The sequence below is a fragment of the Nematolebias whitei genome, chromosome 19 (genome assembly GCF_014905685.2).
Source record: "Nematolebias whitei isolate Nwh7 chromosome 19, NemWhi1, whole genome shotgun sequence".
NCBI classification, from domain to species: domain Eukaryota; kingdom Metazoa; phylum Chordata; class Actinopteri; order Cyprinodontiformes; family Rivulidae; genus Nematolebias; species Nematolebias whitei.
Genome location: NC_056516.1, coordinates 8,956,828 through 8,962,592, shown reverse-complemented (window position 1 = coordinate 8,962,592; position 5,765 = coordinate 8,956,828).

The following is a 5,765-nucleotide window of genomic DNA, read 5'->3' as shown; positions in this document are numbered from 1 at the left end:
ATATGACCTAAAACATCATCAGATTTTCACACAAGTCCTAAAAGTAGATCAAGAGATACAAGTTAAACAAATCAGACAAAATACTATACTTGGTAATTTATTTATTGAGGAAAATCCAATATTACATATTTGTGATAGTTCATCCTGGAGTTGGATGCTTCCGACACTGGAGTGGGGGCAGTCCTATCTCAACAGTCCCCCAGCGACAAGAAGGTACACTCATGCGCTTTCTTCTCATGTCGTCTTTCACAGGCAGAGAGGAATTATGACGTGGGCAACCGAGAACTGCTGGCAGTCAAGTTGGCCTTGGAGGAGTGGTGTCACTGGCTGGAAGGCACTGAGATGCCTTTTCTGATCTGGACCGATCACAAAAACCTGACATACCTCCGGGATGCTAAACACCTTACCCCCAGGTAAGCATGCTGGTCACTGTTTTTCAACCGTTTTAATTACTCTCTCACTTTCAGGTTCGGCTCCAAGAACATTAAAGCCGATACTCTCTCCCATCAGTTCACTCCCCCTGATGTCATTGAACAGGAGGACAGCATCATCCCTTCATCCTGCATTGTGGGGGCCCTCACATGGCCCATCGAGAGAGAGGTCCGAGAAGCCCACAAGGACAAACCCGGCCCTGGCTCTGGTCCCCCCGGGACTCTCTTCATTCCCTTGTCCATGAGGTCTAAGGTACTGGACTGGCTACACTCCAATAAACTGTCCTGTTAGCCTGGCACCTCTTGTATGCTTTCCCTAGCCAAGACCCACCACTGGTGGCCCACACTCACCTCAGACGTTAAATCCTTCGTCACAGCCTGTTCCAATTGCACCAGGAACAAGACTGGCAACTAACCTTCTGCCGGTCTCCTTCTTCTTCTTCCAATGCCCAGCCGTCCATGGTCCCACATCTCGGTGGACTTCGTCACAGGTCTACTCCCATCGGACGGTAACACCACCATTCTGACTGTCGTTGATAGATTTTCCAAGGCGGCACATTTTATCCCCCTCCCAAATCTCCCCTTCACCTTCGAGACCGCTCTTCTCCTCGTGCAACATGTTTTCAGGATTCATGGTATCCCATCTGATGTGGTCTCCAACCGAGGCCCACAATTTATCTCCCAAGTCTGGCACTGTTTTTGCAAAACCCTGGGGGCCACACTACGTTGCATTGTGGAGAGGAACCCATCTGCCTGGAGTAAACATCTGGTATGGGTCGAGTATGCCCATAACACCCACAAGTCTGCTGCTACAGGTATGTCACCATTCGAGGCCTCCCTTGGCTATCTTCCCCCCTTGTTTCCCAGCCAGGAGAATGACACCATGGTACCATCAGTTCAAGATCACTTTTGTCGCTGCCAATGTATTTGGTGCCAGACCAAGACCGCACTACTCCACACAGCAGCCCAGACTAAGAAGTACGCTGACCACCATCACTCTTCAGCGCCCTCTTATCAGGTAGGCCAAAAGGTTTGGCTATCCACCCGCAACATCACTTTAAAGGACACTCCTAGGAAACTGGCCCCCCGTTTCATCGATCCCTTCCCAGAGCCACCTGACCCTCTCCTTCCTCCTCAAGGCTCCAGTTGATCTACTGCTTGCACTGTACATAAATAAACACTGTCAATTTGTATTCTTGAGTCTTGCCTCGTTTTCACAGTCTTGTATCACTCTGGGTTCTCCGAGTCATAACACATCTTGATTGGACAATGTTTATTATATAATTCCATGAATACATCAAGAAATGCCTCATATGCACGTTTATGTCTTTTTGTTGATAGATAGTATCCCAGTTTTGCGCCATCAAGTCACTTTTTAAATATTTTATTGATTCTTCTGTTCTCACCCTTCTATATAGCTTTTGGTTTTCTGATTTACTAGTATTATAATTTTTGTCATATACTGTAAAGACAGGTAAGTGTGCCTGTAGATCAGACGAAACCATCCACTCATCAAGCACAGATGTCCCAATCACCATCTCCAGCACTCTTGAGTGACTCCATTGAAGTCTGCATCCTGGTTCTTGCTGTTCCTTTATTGCCTGAGAAAACAAGTGGTCAAGCACAGAAAGCTGTCCAGTTTCATTACTTTTTGTCCGTCTAAACAAATCTCACTTGTAAATGAGTTTTCTTGGCTCATTTTGACTTATCTGTCTAAATAAAGGTTGAACGAATAAGCTTTATTTTATTCAGTTATTTTGGGAAACTTCACCCGCACTTTAGTTTTTGTGGTGGATTTGTTGATCTATATTTTGTGCAGACTTTTTCAATCTAAATAACAGAAGGATCATTTTTATTTTTATACTTAGAGACTGAATACTTTACTAAATAAAGTAATTTCAGTAAAATTAACCCTTGCTTTTTTTTTGTTTTTATATAATACTGCAAAGCAACATGTTAAGTTAATTTTGTCAAATCATTAACTATACCATACGATACCACTTTATTTATAGAGCACTTAAAACAGCGACGAGGCTAACCAAAGTGCTGTTCAGACAGAACAACAGGTAACACACAAAGCAATATACAAAATGAGGTAAATCAGAATATAGACATAAAAAACGATGCAAATAATGACAACAAACCAGTGTGGAACATACAGGATCTCAAAACAGATCATCTGGTGTTGAAAGCCACCGAATAGTAGTGGGTTTTTAAACGGGACTTGAAAACCGAGAGGGAGGGGGCCAGTCTGACAAGCAGAGGTAACTCGTTCCAGAGTCTTGGTCCTGCTACAGAGAAGGCCCTGTCACCTCTGCGCTTAAGACGAGTTCCTGGAACTGTGAGGAGCAACTGGTCTGCTGACCTCAGGGAACGTGGAGGGACATACGGTTGTAGCAAATCAGAGAGATGGGGGGGGGGGGGGGGGGGGGGAACTGTTCAGTGATTTGTATACATACATGAGTATTTTGAACTGGATTCGAAAGTGTACCAGTAACCAGTGCAGTGAGGCCAAAACTGGTGTAATGTGCTCTCTTTTGCCTGTACTGGTTAAAAATCGGGCTGCTGCATTCTGGACCAGTTGTAGTCGTGCAATGGAGGTCTGACTGATGCCAAACAGGAGCGAATTGCAGTAATCAAGCCTAGATGTAATGAATGCATGTATTACTGTCTCCAGGTTCTTTTTGGACAATATGGGCTTCAGTTTAGACAGTCGCCTCAGTTGGAAGAAGCATGATTTTACAATCATGTTTACATGATTGTTAAGTTTCAGGGAAGGGTCCATTATCACGCCCAGATTAGTGACTCTGTTTTTCTGACAGGGTTAGAGCGGAAAGGTCGATGCAGTGGTCTGTGATTGTGTCGTTGGGAGGGAACAACATGACTTCAGACTTCTTTTCAGTGAAACTTAAGAAGTTTAAAGCCATCCAGTCCCTGATGGCAGCCAGGCAGTCGAGCAGCAGTTGAATAGAGCATGTACCATTGTGTCTTAGGGGGAAGTAAATTTGACAGTCATCGGCATTGAAGTGGAAGGGCATGTTGTGTTTCTGGAAAATAGCACCAAGCGGCAGCAGGTATAAAGAGAATAGGAGGGGACCCAGTATGGACCCCTGCGGAACCCCCCATTTAAGCTCTGCCTCTGCGGAACAAAAATCCTTGATGGAGACACAAAAGGATCTGTCAGCGAGGTAAGATCTGAACCAATTGAGGGCTGATCCTTTGATGCCCACCCACTGCTCCAACCTAGCAATGAGGATCTCATGGCCGATGGTGTCAAAGGCGGCTGTGAGGTCCAACAGGACAAGCAGCACTGAATCGCCGGTATCTGTGGATCTGAAGATGTCGTTAAAGACCTTCAGCAGGGCAGTTTCAGTTCTGTGGAGAGGCTTAAAGCCAGATTGGAAAAGCTTTAAGTTGGCGTGATCCTCCAGGAAGCACTTCAACTGGGACTCAACTATTTTCTCCAGTAGTTTAGAAGCAAATGGGAGTTTGGAGACAGGCCGGTAGTTGGACACGACTGAGGGGCCAAGGTTTGTTTTTTTCAGGAGAGGCTGGACGGCAGCATGTTTAAAGGATTTTGGCACCATGCCAGTGGATAAACTACTGTTTACTATATCAAGAATGGACGGACTTAGAGTTGGAAAAACCTCCTTTAGTAGTCGAGGGGGGACTACATCAAAGGGGGAGCCAGAAGGTTTCAAGTTGCACATGACCTGCTCTAGAGAAGATAGTGATGGGTTCAAAATGGTCAAATAGAGCTACAGATTGAGGTGGGATGGATGGGTCATGAGTTGGAGGGGAAATGAGAGCCCGGGTGGTCGCAATTTTTTCCAAAAAGAAATGTAAGAAGTTGTCGCACAGCTCAGTCGAGGCTTCCAGAGGTGATGGTTCAGTGAGGTGGAAAACGGAGTTTAGGGTGGAGAAGAGGACACGTGGGTTGTGAGAGTTTCAGGTAATTGTATCAGAAAAGTATTTGGATTTAGCAGCTTTCACTGCTTTCTGATAACGGCGCCAACTCTCTTTAAGTATTTGAAAAGAGACCTGCAGCCTGTCTTTCCTCCACTTTCGCTCCGCCCTCCTACATTGCTGCCTAACGGCCTTGGTGATGTCACTCAGCCAAGGTTCTGCTCTGAGTTTTGATTTTTTTGGTTTTAACAGGCGCAACATCATCCAGAGTCTTTAAGCAGACAGAGTTGAACTGGGATGTCAGCTCCTCAGTGGTGGTGAGAAACACCAGGGGCTGAATGATCATTTCAGAGTTATAAACATCTGTGAAACGTGCGGCAGTGAAGTGGTTAATGGTCCGGGTGCTACGTGCAGGAATGCACGACTTAGGAGTTAGATGGGGGAGGGTGAACTCAAAGTGGACTGGCATGTGGTCTGAAAAAACATTATCACCAATAACAAGATTACTAACAGTCACATCACGAGTTAAAACAAGGTCCAGTGTATGACCACACTCTTGGGTGGGACCGTTTACATGCTGAGTTAAATTAAATGACTCCAATAAATCTAAAAAGTCCTTAACCAAGGGCTTCTCAGGACAGCACACGTGCAAATTAAAGTCCCCAATAATGAAAACATGCTCATATTTTGGTGTGATTTCAGCCAAGAAGTCAGAAAACTCATTTATGAAATCCTTAGAGGTGGGCGGTAGACGAGTGCAAATAACGTCCGAGGTGAATGTCCGAGTTCAAAGACGCTCAGCTCAAGGCTGGCATGGGAAACTGGGATGGGCAGTTGTTTACAGTCAAAAGTTGATTTGAATATTGTTAATAATCCACCACCGCGCCGGCCTGATGGCCGCGGGGCGTTAAAACACAGACTGTTCGGTGGCAGTAATTCCGTCAAGGCGCTGGACTCACCCTGACACATCCAAGTCTCTGTGATGCACAGCAAGTCGTGCTCTTGAAAGTAGTCCCTGAGGATAAAAGTTTTGTTGGTAACAGATCTTGCGTTGACCAAACACATCCGGATATTGTCTAAAGTGGAGCCAGCAGCGGTGGAGGGAGCGCGCGCTAATGGCCACAGGTTTTCAATAACAGCCCCTCCAGGTCGGCCCGAGCCGTGCACCGGCTGACAACTCCCGTTGGTTACCTGGTCCGGGCACATGGGAAGCTGGCGATGGAGACCATGACCACCAGGTGGAGAGGAAGATGCAGCGTGCAGAGCTTTAAGCTTCACCAGCTGACCAGCAGGTTTTACCCGGCGTCTGAAGCGATGTCTCCGGGCAGGCAGGTGAGGAGCCCAATGGAGGTAAGCTGGCACGTCCACCAGCAGGGGGGGAGGAGGGGGGGGGTCCAGAGGTACGCTCATATTGTTCCAAATAAGCGA